Here is a 13,678-nt window from a genome sequence, read left to right as displayed (position 1 = left end):
TTTCTTATCTTTGCTACCCTATTGTCATTCCTTCTTTCTTTCCACCTTTTCCCCACATACACCCTATATGTAACCAATCTCTCTAGCCTCTGGCTTATCCCTCTTGTATTTATTTTGCACAAATGAGTAGATTCATACATAGTTTTTCATATCTCATTTTTTCTTACATGAAGGGTAACACAATAGCTATATTCTTTTGTGTTTTACTTTTTTTTTTTTTTTGAGACGGAATTTTGCTTTTGTTGCCCAGGCTGGAGTGCAATGGCACGATCTTGGCTCACTGCAACCTCTGCCTCCCGGGTTCAAGCGATTCTCCTGCCTCAGCCTCCCAAGTAGCTGGGATTACAGGCATGCTCCACTACGCCCGGCTACTTTTGTATTTTTAATAGAGATGGGGTTTCTCCATGTTGATCAGGCTGGTCTCTAACTCCTGACCTCAGGTGATCCACGTGTCTTGGTCTCCCAAAGTGCTGGGATTACAGGCATCAGCCACTGAGCCTGGCCTGTGCTTTAGTTTTTTTTTTGTTGTTTTTTTTTCCCCTCTTTTTTCTTTCCTTTTTTTTTTGAGAGGGAGTCTCGCTCTGTTGACCAGGCTGGAGTGCCGTGGCACTATCTCGGCTCACTGCAACCTCCGCCTCCTGGGTTAAAGCAATTCTCCTGCCTCAGTCTCCCGAGCAGCTGGGACTACAGGCACGCACCACCACACCCAGCTAATTTTTGTATTTTTGGTAGAAACGGGGTTTCACCATATTGGCCAGGCTGGTCTAGAACTCCTGACCTCACAATCCACCCCCCCTTGGCCTCCCAAAGTGCTGGGATTACAGGCATGAGCCACCACGCCCGGCTGTGCTTTACTTTTTTTTTAACTTACTATCTGTCTTGGAGATTACTTCATATCAGTTCATAGAGATCTTTATACTTTTTGTTTTGTTTTGTTTTTTTGAGATGGAATCCCGCTCTGTCACCCAGGCTGGAGTGCAGTGGCGTAATCTCGGCTCACTGCAACCTCCACCTCCCAGGTTCAAAAAATTCTTGTGTCTCAGCCTCCCAAGTAGCTGGGACTACAGGTGTGCACTACCACGCCCAGCTAATTTTTGTATTTTTAATTAATTAATTTATTTATTTTGAGACGGAGTCTCGCTCTGTCGCCCAGGCTGGAGTCCAGTGGCACCATCTTGGCTCACTGCAAGCTCTGCCTCCTGGGTTCACGCCATTCTCCTGCCTCAGCCTCCCGAGTAGCTGGGACTACAGGCGCCCACCGCCACATTTGGCTAATTTTTTGTATTTTTAGTAGAGACGGGGTTTCACCACGTTAGCCAGGATGGTCTCGATCTCCTGACCTTATGATCCACCCACCTCGGCCTCCCAAAGTGCTGGGATTACAGGGGTGAGCCACCGTGCCCAGCCCAATTTTTGTATTTTTAGTAGAGATGGGATTTCATCATGTTGGCCAGGCTGGTCTCAAACTCCTAACCTAAGGTGATCCGCCTGCCTCAGCCTCTCAAAGTGCTGGGATAACAGGCGTGAGCCACTGCACCCAGCCTTCTTTATTCTTTTAAATAATCCATTGTGCAGTTATACCATAGTTAATTCAACCACTTTCCTATGTATGGACATTTAAGTTATTTCCAATACTTCATAATTACAAACAATGCTGCAGAAAGTAACCTTATACATAGACATTTTCATATGGTTGAAGGTGTGCCTCCAAGGTATATTCCTAGAAATCGGATTGCTGGGTTAAAATTTAAGTGTACCTGAAGTTCTTTTAAGCACTGACACATTTTCTTCCAGAATAGTTGTGCCAATTTGTATTCCCACTAGTGATATGATTTGTAAATATTTATTCCCAGACTGTGGCTTGACTTTTCATTTTCTTTTTTTTAAATTTAATTATATATATATATGTGTGTGTGTATATATATGTGTGTGTGTGTGTATATATACAATTTACATATATGCATATATATATTTTGAGATGGAGTCTCACTCTGTCACCCCGGCTGGAGTGCAGTGGTGCAATCTCGGCTCACTGTTTCCTCTGCCCCTGGGGTTCAAACGATTCTCCTGCCTCAGCCTCCCGAGTAGCTGGGATTACAGGCACCTGCCACTGCACCCGGCTAATTTTTGTACTTTTTAGTAGAGACAGGGTTTCACCATCTTGGCCAGGCTGGTCTTGAACTTCTGACCTCGTGATCCACCCACCTCGGCCTCCGTGAGCCACCGCAAGCATGAGCCACCGTGCTCGGCTGACTTCATTTTCTTTTTTTTTTGAGATGGAGTTTCGCTTTTGTTGCCGAGGCTGGAGTGCAATGTCGCAATCTCGGCTCACTGCAACCTCCGCCTCCCGGTTCAAGTCTCTTACCTCAGCCTCCAGAGTAGCTGGGATTACAGGCATGTGGCCACCATGCCGGCTAATTTTGTATTTTTAGTAGAGACAGGGTTTTTCCATGTTGGTCAGCCTGGTCTCGAACTCCCGACTTCAGGTGATCCACCCGCCTTGGCCGCCCAAAATGCAGGGATGAGCAGGCATGAGCCACCTCGCCTCGCCGACTTTTCATTTTCTTAACAGTATCTTTCATATTGCAGAAGTCTTACATTTTTGTGAAATCTAATATATCATGTTGTACTTTCTTTCTTTTTTTTTTTTTTTTTTTTTTTGAGATGGAGTTTTGCTCTTTTGCCCAGGCTGGAGTGAAGTGGAGCGATCTTGGCTCACTGAAACTTCTGCCCCCACCGGGTTCAAGCAATTCTCTTTCCTCAGCCTTCCAAGTAGCTGGGATTATAGGTGCCAGCCACCATGCCCGGCTAATTTTTGTATTTTTAGTAGAGACAGGGTTTCACCATGTTGGCTAGGCTGGTCTCCAACTCCTGACCTCAGGTGATCCACCTGCCTCGGCCTCCCAAAGTGCTAGGATTACAGGCGTGAGCCACTGTGCCTGGCCTTGTGTTGTACTTTCATTGGTTGTGCCTTTGTTATCATATCAAAGAAATCATTGCCTTAACCCAAGGTCGTAAGTATTTTCTCCCATGTTTTCTTCTAGAAGTTTTATAGTGTTAAATTTTATATTTAGCTCATAGATTCATTTGACTAAATTTTTGAAATATTGTGCAAGATATGAATAATATCTTGTTTTTCACTTCTGGTTTGTGGATATTCAATTATTTGAACACCACTTGTTAAAGACTGTCCTTTCTCTACTGAGTTGCATTTGCACCTCTGTCAAAAATTAATTGACCACATATATGTGAGCCCTTTTCTAAACACTCTATTCTATTCCATTCATGTATTTGTCCGTCATTACACCAATACCATACTGTCCTAATGATTGTAGTTCTCTTTTTTCCCCCTTTTTACTACCTAATTGCCAAATGGTGTTTCTTCCAACCTTGTGTTTTTTCCACTTCCAGAAGATTGCCCCTTTAAATTGTGCATCTTTAAACACAGTTCTGCTGGGTGCAGTGGCTCATGCCTATAATCCCAAGCACTCAGGAGGCTGAGGTGGGAGGATCATTTGAGCCCAGGAGTTTCAGACCAGCTTGAGTAACACAGTGAGATCCCATCTCTAAAAAAAATAAAAATAAAAAAATAATTAGCTGACCGTGGTGGCACTCGTCTGTAGTCCCAGCTACTTGGGAGGTGAAGGTGGAAGGATCTCTTGAGCCCAGGAGTCCTAGGCTGCAGTGAGCTATGACTGCATCACTGAACTCCAGCCTGGGCAACAGGATAAGACCTTGTCTGAAAAAAAAAAAAAAGGAAAGAGAGAGAGAGATAGAGGTAAAAGGAGATTCGACCCACATTGCCAGTTTAGGGTGGAGTCCAGGACCAGAGTGAGAACTTCCTTGATGCCTTTCGGCCAATCAGATGGTACTTTTACCAGGCCCACCATGGCTGCTCATGGACCAGTCAGCATACACTTCCTCCCTTTTGAGCCCATAAAAACCCCAGACTTAGCCAGACTCAGAGACTCCTGGGGACTACCTGCCTGCAGACAGAAGCTATCCACTTTGAGTGGCCTATACTCATCAGGCCTACCTGCCTTTGGATAGCAGCTACCTGCTTCAAGTCTCCTCTACCCTCGTTGGGATGACTTTCCTACGGATAGGAGCTACTCACTTCAGGTATCCTCTCTGCTGAGAGGTGTTCTGTTGCTCAGTAAAGCTCCTCTCCACCTTGCTCACCCTTCAGTTGTCCATGTAACCTCATTCTTCCTAGACATGAGACAGGAACTTGGGACTGAATAGCGGGAGCTAAAAGAGCTGTAACACATCCCCAGCTGGCTGACTGAGCTACAGGTTGTGACATGCCCCCGGACTGTGTGAGTGAAAAGTGGTGATCCTTCTGAGGGCCCAGACCTCTGAACTTTTGGGCACCACTGAGTTTCCCTCATCCAGACACTGGTGCCTGCAGCAGAACCTGCTTGTGGTATGTCTGGTCCAGCCACAGCCTCTCCCAGAGCCAGTGCTTGTGCCAGCACCTGGAGATGCCTGCCCTGCTGCTACAGCGGGGGTGCACAGTGGCCAGACCCTGCACTTGCTTGCTCACACACCCCTCGCTACTCCATGCCTGGCTCACCCTTGGCAGGCATGGGATCCGGGCCGGTATCATGATCTGAGGGCAGCCTGCTGGGCCTAGTAGGTGGAATGAGCCCAGTGGGCATGAGCAAAACGCAAGCAGAGGCGTCGCTGGCCACAGAGGTTTCTGGCCGGCAAAGTGACACCCATAGGATCCTGTGACACTGCTTTATTAAATTTCAATTTCTTTTTCTTTTTCTTTTTCTTTTTTTTTTTTTGAGACGGAGTCTCCCTCTGTCGCCCAGGCTGGAGTGCAGTGGCACAATCTCGGCTCACTGCAATCTCTGCCTCCCAGGTTCAGGCGATTCTCCTGCCTCAGCCTCCTGAGTAGCTGAGATTACAGGTATGCACCACCATACCTGGCTACTTTTTTTTTTGAGACAGAGCTTTGCTTTTGTTGCCCAGGCTGGAGTGCAATGGTACAATCTCGGCTCGCTGCAACCTCTGCCTCCCGGGTTCAAGCGATTCTTTTGCCTCAGCCTCCTAAGTAGCTGGGATTATAGGTGTGTGCCAACATGTCTGGCTAATTTTTTGTATTTTTAGTCAAGACAGGGTTTCACGATGTTGGCCAGGCTGGTCTCAAACTCCTGACCTCAGGTGATCCACCCGCCTTGGCCTCCCAAATTGCTGGGATTACAGGCATGAGCCACCGCACTCGGCCAAATTTCAATTTGTAATTGTATATCGCTAGTGTAAATAAATGGTTTTTGGTTTGTTTTATTTTATTTGTATTTATTTATTTATTTTTTGAGATGGAGTGTCACTCTGTGGCCCAGGCTGGAGTGCAGTGAAGCAATCTTGGCTCACTGCAACCTCTGCCTCCTGGGTTCAAGCGATTCTCATGCCTCAGCCTCCCAGGTAGATGGGACTACAGGCACATGCCACCACGCCCGGCTAATTTTTGTATTTTTGGTAGAAAGGGAGTTTCGTCATGTTGGCCAGTCTGGTCCTGAACTTCTGGACTCAAGTGACCTGCCAGCCTTGGCCTCCCAAAGTGCTGGGATTACAGGTGTGAGACACTGCTCCTGGCCTCTTTGGTAAATTCTTTGGGAGTTTTTACATGGACAAACTTTTTGTTGTAAATAGAAACCATGTTGCTTCTCTCTTTCCAATCCATTTTCTTATATTTCTTTTTTTGACCTTATTGAATTGGTTAGGGCATTTATCCAATGTTGAGCAGAAGTGATTAGAACAGAACCTTTAGAGCATTTAAGACTTTCACCATTAAGTATGATGCTAGCTGTAAATGTTTTGTAAATGCTCTTTATCAGGTTGAGGAAATTACCCTCTATTCCTCATTTATTATCGAGCTTCTTTTAGAAATCATGAATGAATGTTGAATTTTGTCAACTTCTTTTTCTGTATATACCGAGGCAATAAATGGTTCTTTAATCCGTCGACATAGTGAGTTACATTTAGAAATTATCAAATTTTGAATCAGCCTTGCATACCAAGGTAAACCCCACTTGTTCATGATACTATTTTTAAAGGATATTATTTGTTTCTATTTTCTATTTTATTTTATTGGCACCTATCTGTCCCAGAATTTTTGAAAATCTTATGAAGCATTTTTTGTGACTATTTTCATGAGGTGAGGGATATTGGTTTGTAGTTTTCCTCTTTTATATCTGTCTGATTTTGATATCAGGGTAACGCTGACATCAAAGAATGAGTCAGGAATTGCTCCTTCCTCTTCAACTTTTTGGAAAAGTTTGTGAGCAATTAGTATTATTTCTTTTTCTGTTTTGTTTTTTTGAGATGGAGTCTTACTCTGTCACCCAGGCTGGAGTGCAATGGTGTGGTCTCGGCTCACTGCAACCTCTGCCTGCCGGGTTTGAGCAATTATCCTGCCTCAGCCTACCAAGAAGCTGGGACTACAGGTGCATGCCACCACACCCGGCTAATTTTTGCATTTTCAGTAGAGACGGGGTTTCACTATGTGGGCCAGGCTGGTCTTGAATTCCTGACCTCGTGATAGGCCCACCTCGGCCTCCCAAAGTGCTGGGATTACAGGTAGGAGCCACCACTGCCCAGCCTAGTTTTTCTTTCTTTCTTTTTTTCTTTTTTTCTTTCTTTCTTTTTTCTTTTTCTTTCTTTCTTTCTTTCTTTCTTTCTTTCTTTCTTTCTTTCTTTCTTTCTTTCTTTCTTCTTTCTTTCTTTCCTTCTTTCTTTCTCTCTCTCTTCTGTCTTTCTTTCTTTCTTTCCTTCTTTCTCTCCCTCTCTCTCTTCCTTCCTTCCTTCTTTCTTTCTTTCTTCCTTTCTTTCTTTTTTCTTTTTTTTTTTTTTTAAGACAGAGTCTTGCTCTGTCACCCAGGAGACTGGAATGCAGTGGCACCATCTCGGCTCACAGTAACCTCCGCCTCCCGGGTTCAAGCAATTCTCTGCCTCATACTCCCAAGTACATGGGATTACAGGCGCCTACCACTATGCCCAGCTAATTTTTTGTATTTTTAGTAGAGACGGGGTTTCACCATCTTGGGCAGGTTGGTCTCCAACTCCTGACCTCAAGTGACCCACCTGCCTTGGTCTCTCAAAGTGCTGGGATTACAGGTGTGAACCACCGCGCCCGGCCTAGTATTATTTCTTTTCTTTTTTTTTTTTTGGAGACAGAGTCTCACACTGTCGCCTGGGTTGGCATGCAGTGGCACAATCTTGGCTCACTGCAACCTCTGCCTCTCAGGTTCAAGCGATTCTCCTGTCTCAGCCTCCCAAGTAGCTGGGATTACAGGTGCCCACCACCATGCCCAGCTAACTTTTTGTATTTTTAGTAGAGACGGGGTTTCACTATGTTGCCCAGGCTGGTCTTGAACGCCTGACCTCATGATCCACCCTCCTCGGCCTCCCAAAGTGCTGGGATTACAGGCTTGAGCCACTGCACCCGGCGTATTTATTTCTTAACCACCATACTATGTGTTAGTTGTGATGTTATTCTTTATCACTTGGTTGGCCAACTTTGTCTCCCGTCTCCTGTGTTCTTGACTTAAGTTAGATTTGCTACAACTCCATCACCTCTTTTTCTGATTCCAATATTTCCATCACTTAACGTTTGATTATTCCTTTTTAAATTAAAAAAAATTAATTGGGCCAGCCACGATGGCTCACACCTGTAATCCCAGCACTTTGGGAGGCCAAGGCAGGCGGATCACCTGAGGTTAGGAATTTGAGACCAGCCTGACCAACAAGGTGAAACCCCATCTCTACTAAAAATACAAAATTAACTGGGTATTGTGGCGCATGCCTGTAATCCCAGCTACTTGGGAGGCTGAGGCAGGAGAATGGATTGAACCCAGGAGGCGGATGTTGTGGTGAGCCAAGATCATGCCATTGCACTCCAACCTGGGCAATAAGAGCGAAACTCCGTCTCAAAAAAAAAATTAATTGTGGTAAAATATACATAAAATTTACTGCCTTAATTATTTTTAAGTATATAGTACAATCGTTTTAAGTGTGAATATATATTGCTATACATTATTTTGCAACTAAAGTCAGAACTATTTCACCTTTCAAAACTGAAGTTCTATATCCATTAAACAACAATATCCATTTCCCTTTCTCCTTATCCCCTGAAAACCAAAACTGTACTTAGTTTCTATGAATTCAACTATTCTAGATACCTCATTTAAGTGGAATCATAAAGTATTTGTCTTTTTATGACTGGCTTATTCACTTAGCATAGTCTGTTCAAGGTTCATCCACATTGTAGTGTATGTCAAAATATCCTTCTATTTTAAGGCTGAATAACATTCTATTATGTATATTTTAAAATTAAATTAAGTTGGCCGGGCATGGTGGCTCACGCCTGTAATCGTAGCACTTTGGGAGGCAGAGGCAGATGGATCATGAAGTCAGAAGTTCAAGACCAGCCTGGCCAAGATGGTGAAAACCCGTCTCTACTAAAAAATACAAAAATTAGCTGGGCGTGGTGGCAGGCACCTGTAACCCCAGCTACTCTGGAGGCTGAGGCAGGAGAATCACTTGAACCCTGAGGTGGGGTTTGCAGTGAGCCGAGATCATGCCACTGCACTCTAGCCTAGGTGACAGAGTGAGATTCTGCCAAAAAAAAAAAAAAAATTAAATTGAATTAAATTTTATTTTTTTGAGATGAAGTCTCTGTTGCTCAGGCTGGAGTGCTGTGGTGCAATCTTGGCTCACTGTAACCTCCATCTCCTGGGTTCAAGCGATTCTCCTGCCTCAGTCTCCCAAGTAGCTGGGATTACAGTCACCCGCCACCATGCCTGGCTAATTTTTATATTTTTTAGTGCAACATGAGGTTTCATCATGTTGGCCAACGTGGTCTCAAACTCCTGACCTCAAGTGACCTGCCCACCTCAGCCTCCCAAAGTGCCGGGATTACAAGCATGAGTCACTGTGCCTGGCCTCCATTGTGTATATATATAAATATATACCACATTTTGTTTATCCATGTATCTGTCAATGGACACTTGAGTTACTTCTACCTCTTGGTTATTGTGAATAACGACACTATGAGCATGAGTGTACAAATATTTCTTAGGGACCCTGCTTATAATTCTTTTGGATATACAGAGAACAATTGCTAGATCATATGGTGATACTATTTTTAATATCTGGAGGAACTGTCATCCTTTCCTCTATAGCAGCTGCACAATATTACGTTCCTACCAACAGTGCACAGGGTTCCAATTTTGCACAGCCTCACCCACACTTGTTATTTTCTGTTTTTTTCATAGTAGCCATCTTAATGGGTATGAAGTAGTATATCATTGTGGTTTTGATTTACATTTTCCTAATTACTAGTTATGTTGAACATATTTTCATATATTTTTGGGCCATTTGTATATCTTTTTTGGATCCTTTGCCCATTTTAAAACTGGTTTATTTGGGTTTTTGTTTTTGTTTTTTTGGGGGTATGGAGTGTCACTCTGTCACCTAGGATGGAATGCAGTGGCACCATCTTGGCTCACTGCAACCTCTACCTCCCAGGCTCAAGTGATTTTTGTGCCTCAGCCACCCGAGTAACTGGGATTACAGGAGTGTGCCACCATGCCTGGCTAATTTTTGCATTTTTTTTTTTCTTTTTTTGAGATGGAGTCTCGCTCTGTCACCCAGGCTGGGGTGCAGTGGTGCGATCTCTGCTCACTGCAAGGTCCGCCTCCCGGGTTCACGCCATTCTCCTGCCTCAGCCTCCCAAGTAGCTGGGACTACAGGCGCCTGCCACCACGCCCAGCTAATTTTTTGTATTTTTAGTAGAGACGGGGTTTCACTGTGTTAGTCAGGATGGCCTCGATCTCCTGACCTCGTGATCCGCCCTCCTTGGCCTCCCAAAGTGCTGGGATTACAGGCGTGAGCCACTGCACCCAGCCTAATTTTTGCATTTTTAGTAGGGACGGGATTTCACAATGTTGGCCAGGCTGGTCTCAAACTACTGACTTCAACTGATCTGTCCACCTCAGCCTCCCGAAGTCCTGGGATTACAGGGGTGAGCCACCAGTACACAGCCTATTTGTTTTTTTTTTTTTTTTTTTTTGACATTGAGTTTGTACAAGTTATTTATATATTGTGGATATTAACCCTTAGTGGATATACAATTTGCAAATATTTTCTCCCATTTCCTAGGCTGACTTTTCAATCTGTTGATTTTTGTCCTTTGACAAACAAATGTTTTTAACTTTGATATAGCCCATTTATCTTTTTTTTTTTTTTTTTTTTTGAGACGGAGTCTCGCTCTGTCGCCCAGGCTGAGGCTGGAGTGCAGTGGCTCGATCTCAGCTCACTGCAACCTCTGCCTCCCAGGTTCTAGTAATTCTCCTGCCTCAGCCTCCCGAGTAGTTGGGTCTACAGGTGCCCACCACCATGCCTGGCTAATTTTTTTTGTATTTTTAGTAGAGATGGGATTTCACCATGTTAGCCAGGATGGTCTCGATCTCCTGACCTCGTAATCTGCCTGCCTCAGCCTCCCAGAGTGCTGGGATTACAGGAGTGAGCCACCGTGCCCAGCCCATTTATCTATTTTTACTTTTATTGCATGTGATTTTGTGTCATGTCCAAGAAATCATTGCCAAATCCAGTGCCATGAAGCCTTTCTCCTATGTTTTCTTCTAAGTGTTTTATAAGTGTTAGGTCTTTAATCTATTTTGAGTTTAATTTTTTATATGATATAAGATAAGGATCCAACTTCATTCTTTCGTGTGTAGGTATTCAGTTTTCCCACCAACATTTGTGTGTTGTTTTTTTTTTTAAAAAAGACTGTCCTTTCCTCATTGGATGGCCTTAGAATCCTTACGGAAAATAATTTGACCTTATGCTATGAATATACTATACTATACACATACTGTTAACTTGGTGTTTATTTATAGGCTCTCTATTCTATTCCATCAGGTTATATGTCTGTCGTTATGCCTGTACCACATTATTTTGATTAACGTAGCTTTGGAATAAGTTTGAAATCAGAAAATGTGGGATCTCCAACTTTGTTATTCTTTTTCAAGATTGTTTCAGCCATTCAGGATCCCTTGAGATTCCCTTGAGATTACATTACATTACATCCCTTGAGATGTAAATTTTAGGATGAATTTTTCTATTGCTGCAAAAGAAAAAAAAGCCATTGGGATTTTGATAGGGACTGCATTAATCTGTAGATTGGTTTGGGTAGTATTGACATCTTAACAATATTAAATATTCCAATCCATAAACATGTGATATCTTTCCATTTACTTGTGTTTTCTTTAATTTCTCTCAGTAACATTTTGTAGTGAAAACAAGTCTTTTACCTCCTTGGGTAAGTTTATTTCTAAATTTATTATTATTATTTAAAATATTTATTTATTTATTTATTTATTTTTGAGACAGAGTCTTGCTCTGTTGCCCAGGCTGGAGTGCAGTGGCGTGATCGTGGCTCACTGCAAGATCCACCTCCCAGGTGAAGCAATTCTCCTGCCTCAGCCTCCTGAGTAGCTGGGATTACAAATGCCCACCACCATGCCGGCTAATTTTTGTATTTTTAGTTAAGATGGGGTTTCACCATGTTGGCCAGGCTTGTCATGAACTCCTGACCTCAAGTGATCCGCCTGTCTCGGCCTCTCAATATTATTATTTTTGAGACAGAGTCTCTCTCTGTTACCCAGGCTGGAGTGTAGTGGCTGATCTCAGCTCACTGCAACCTCTGCCTCCCAGGTTCAAGTGATTCTCCCACCTCAGCCTCCCGAGTAGCGGGGATTACAAGCACCCACCATCATACCTGAATAATTTTTGTATTTTTATAGAGACAGGGTTTCACCATGTTGGCCAGGCTGGTCTTGAACTCCCAAACTCAGGTGATCCACCCGCCTCGGCCTTCCAAAGTGCTGGGATTACAGGCATGAGCTGCGATTTCTAAATATATTATTATTTTTGATGCTATTATAAATGGCATTGTTTTATTAATTTCTTTTTCATATTGCTCAGTGTTACTGTACTCAGCAAAGTGACTGATTTGTATGTATTTTTTACCCTGCAACTTTGCTGAATTTATTATTCTAATAGTGTGTTTGTGTGTGTGTGTGTGTGTGTGTGCGCGCACACGCACACAGAGGGTAATCCTTAGGGCTTTCTACATATATAGAGTTTTCTACATATGTAGGGTTTCTACAATTTAAGATCATGTTATCTGTGAACAGAGATAATTTTACTTTTTCCTTTCCAGATTGTGTGCCTTTTATTTATTTCTTTTTTTTTTTGAGATGGAGTCTCGCTCTGTCACCCAGGCTGGAGTGCAGTGGCACGATCTCGGCTCATGCAAGCTCCACCTCTCAGGTTCATGCCATTCTCCTGCCTCAGCCTCCCGAGTAGCTGGGACTACAGGCGCCTGCCACCACGCCCGGCTATTTTTTTGTATTTTTAGTAGAGATGGGGTTTCACTGTGTTAGCCAGGATGGTCTCGATCTCCTGACCTCATGATCCACCCGCCTCGGCCTCCCAAAGTGCTGGGATTACAGGCGTGAGCCACCGTGCCCGGACTTTATTTCTTTTTCTTGCCTAATTGTCTAGGACTTCCGATACCAGGTTAGATAGATGGTGAAAGTGGGCATCCTTGCCTTGTTCCTAATCTTGGAGGAAAAGCCTTCAGTCTTTCACTATTGAGTATATTATAACCTGTGGGCTTTTCATATATGGCCTTTATTATGTTGAAGAAGTTTTCTAGTTTCTTTTGTGTGTGTTTTTTGTTTGTGTTAAGACAGGGGCTCACTCTGTCACCAAGGCTGGAGTGCAGTGGCATAATCATGGCTTACTGCAGCCTTGACCTCCCAGGTTCAAGCAATCCTCCCACCTCAGCCTCCTGACTAGCTGTAACTATAAGCACACACCACCATACCTGGCTGATATTTTTTATGTTTTGTAGAGCCAGGGTTTCACCATGTTGCTCAGGCTGGTCTCGAATTCCTGGACTCAAGTGAAACTTCTTCCTTGGCCTCTCAAAGTGCTGAGATTACAGGCATGAGCTACTGTGCCCAGCCTCTTGTGTATTTTTTTTTTTTTTAATAATGAAAGGGTGTTAAATTTTGTCAAATGGTTTTTCTGCATCAATTGTGATGATCACATGGGTTGTTTTTTTTTTTTTTTTTTGGTCATTCTGTTAATTCGGCACATTGCATTGATTGATTTACATATATTTAACCATCCTTGCATTCCAGAAATAAATCTTACTTGATTGTGGTGTATAATCCTTTTAATGTGCTGTTGAATTCTGTTCGCTAGTATTTTGCTAAGGTTTTCTGTATCAATATACATCAGGCATGTTTGTATTTAGTTTTCTTATTTTGTAGTGCCTTTGTCTGTCTTCGATATACGTTGGCCTCAAAGGAGAGTTGGGAAGTGTTTCTTCCTCTTCACTTTCTGGGAGAATTTATGAGGAGTTGGTAGTATCTTTTCTTTGTTCACTGTGCTATGTGTTAGCTTGTAATGTTATTCTTCATCATTTGGCTTAGCAAACTTTGCCTTGGCTCACCTGTGTTCCTGACTTAAATTATTATTTGCTGTAACAGCAAATACACCTAACATCAGAATACTCATTTTGCATGATGATTTGGCAAAATCCAAATCTTACTCTTTTTTTTTTGTTTCGTTTTAATCAAAGCTCGTATGTAAG

At 43.1% G+C, this 13,678-nt stretch overlaps 1 protein-coding gene across 1 annotated transcript in view; it reads left to right on the top strand.

Moving 5' to 3' along the window:
• Nucleotides 1–13,678, top strand: part of FAM186A (family with sequence similarity 186 member A) — a 70,406-nt gene that overhangs the window by 17,777 nt on the left and 38,951 nt on the right. The window lies entirely within an intron of this gene.

This window comes from Pongo pygmaeus, chromosome 10 (assembly GCF_028885625.2).
Source record: "Pongo pygmaeus isolate AG05252 chromosome 10, NHGRI_mPonPyg2-v2.0_pri, whole genome shotgun sequence".
Lineage (NCBI taxonomy): Eukaryota > Metazoa > Chordata > Mammalia > Primates > Hominidae > Pongo > Pongo pygmaeus.
Note: the sequence above shows the minus strand (reverse complement) of the source record. Positions and strands in the feature narration are given on the sequence as shown.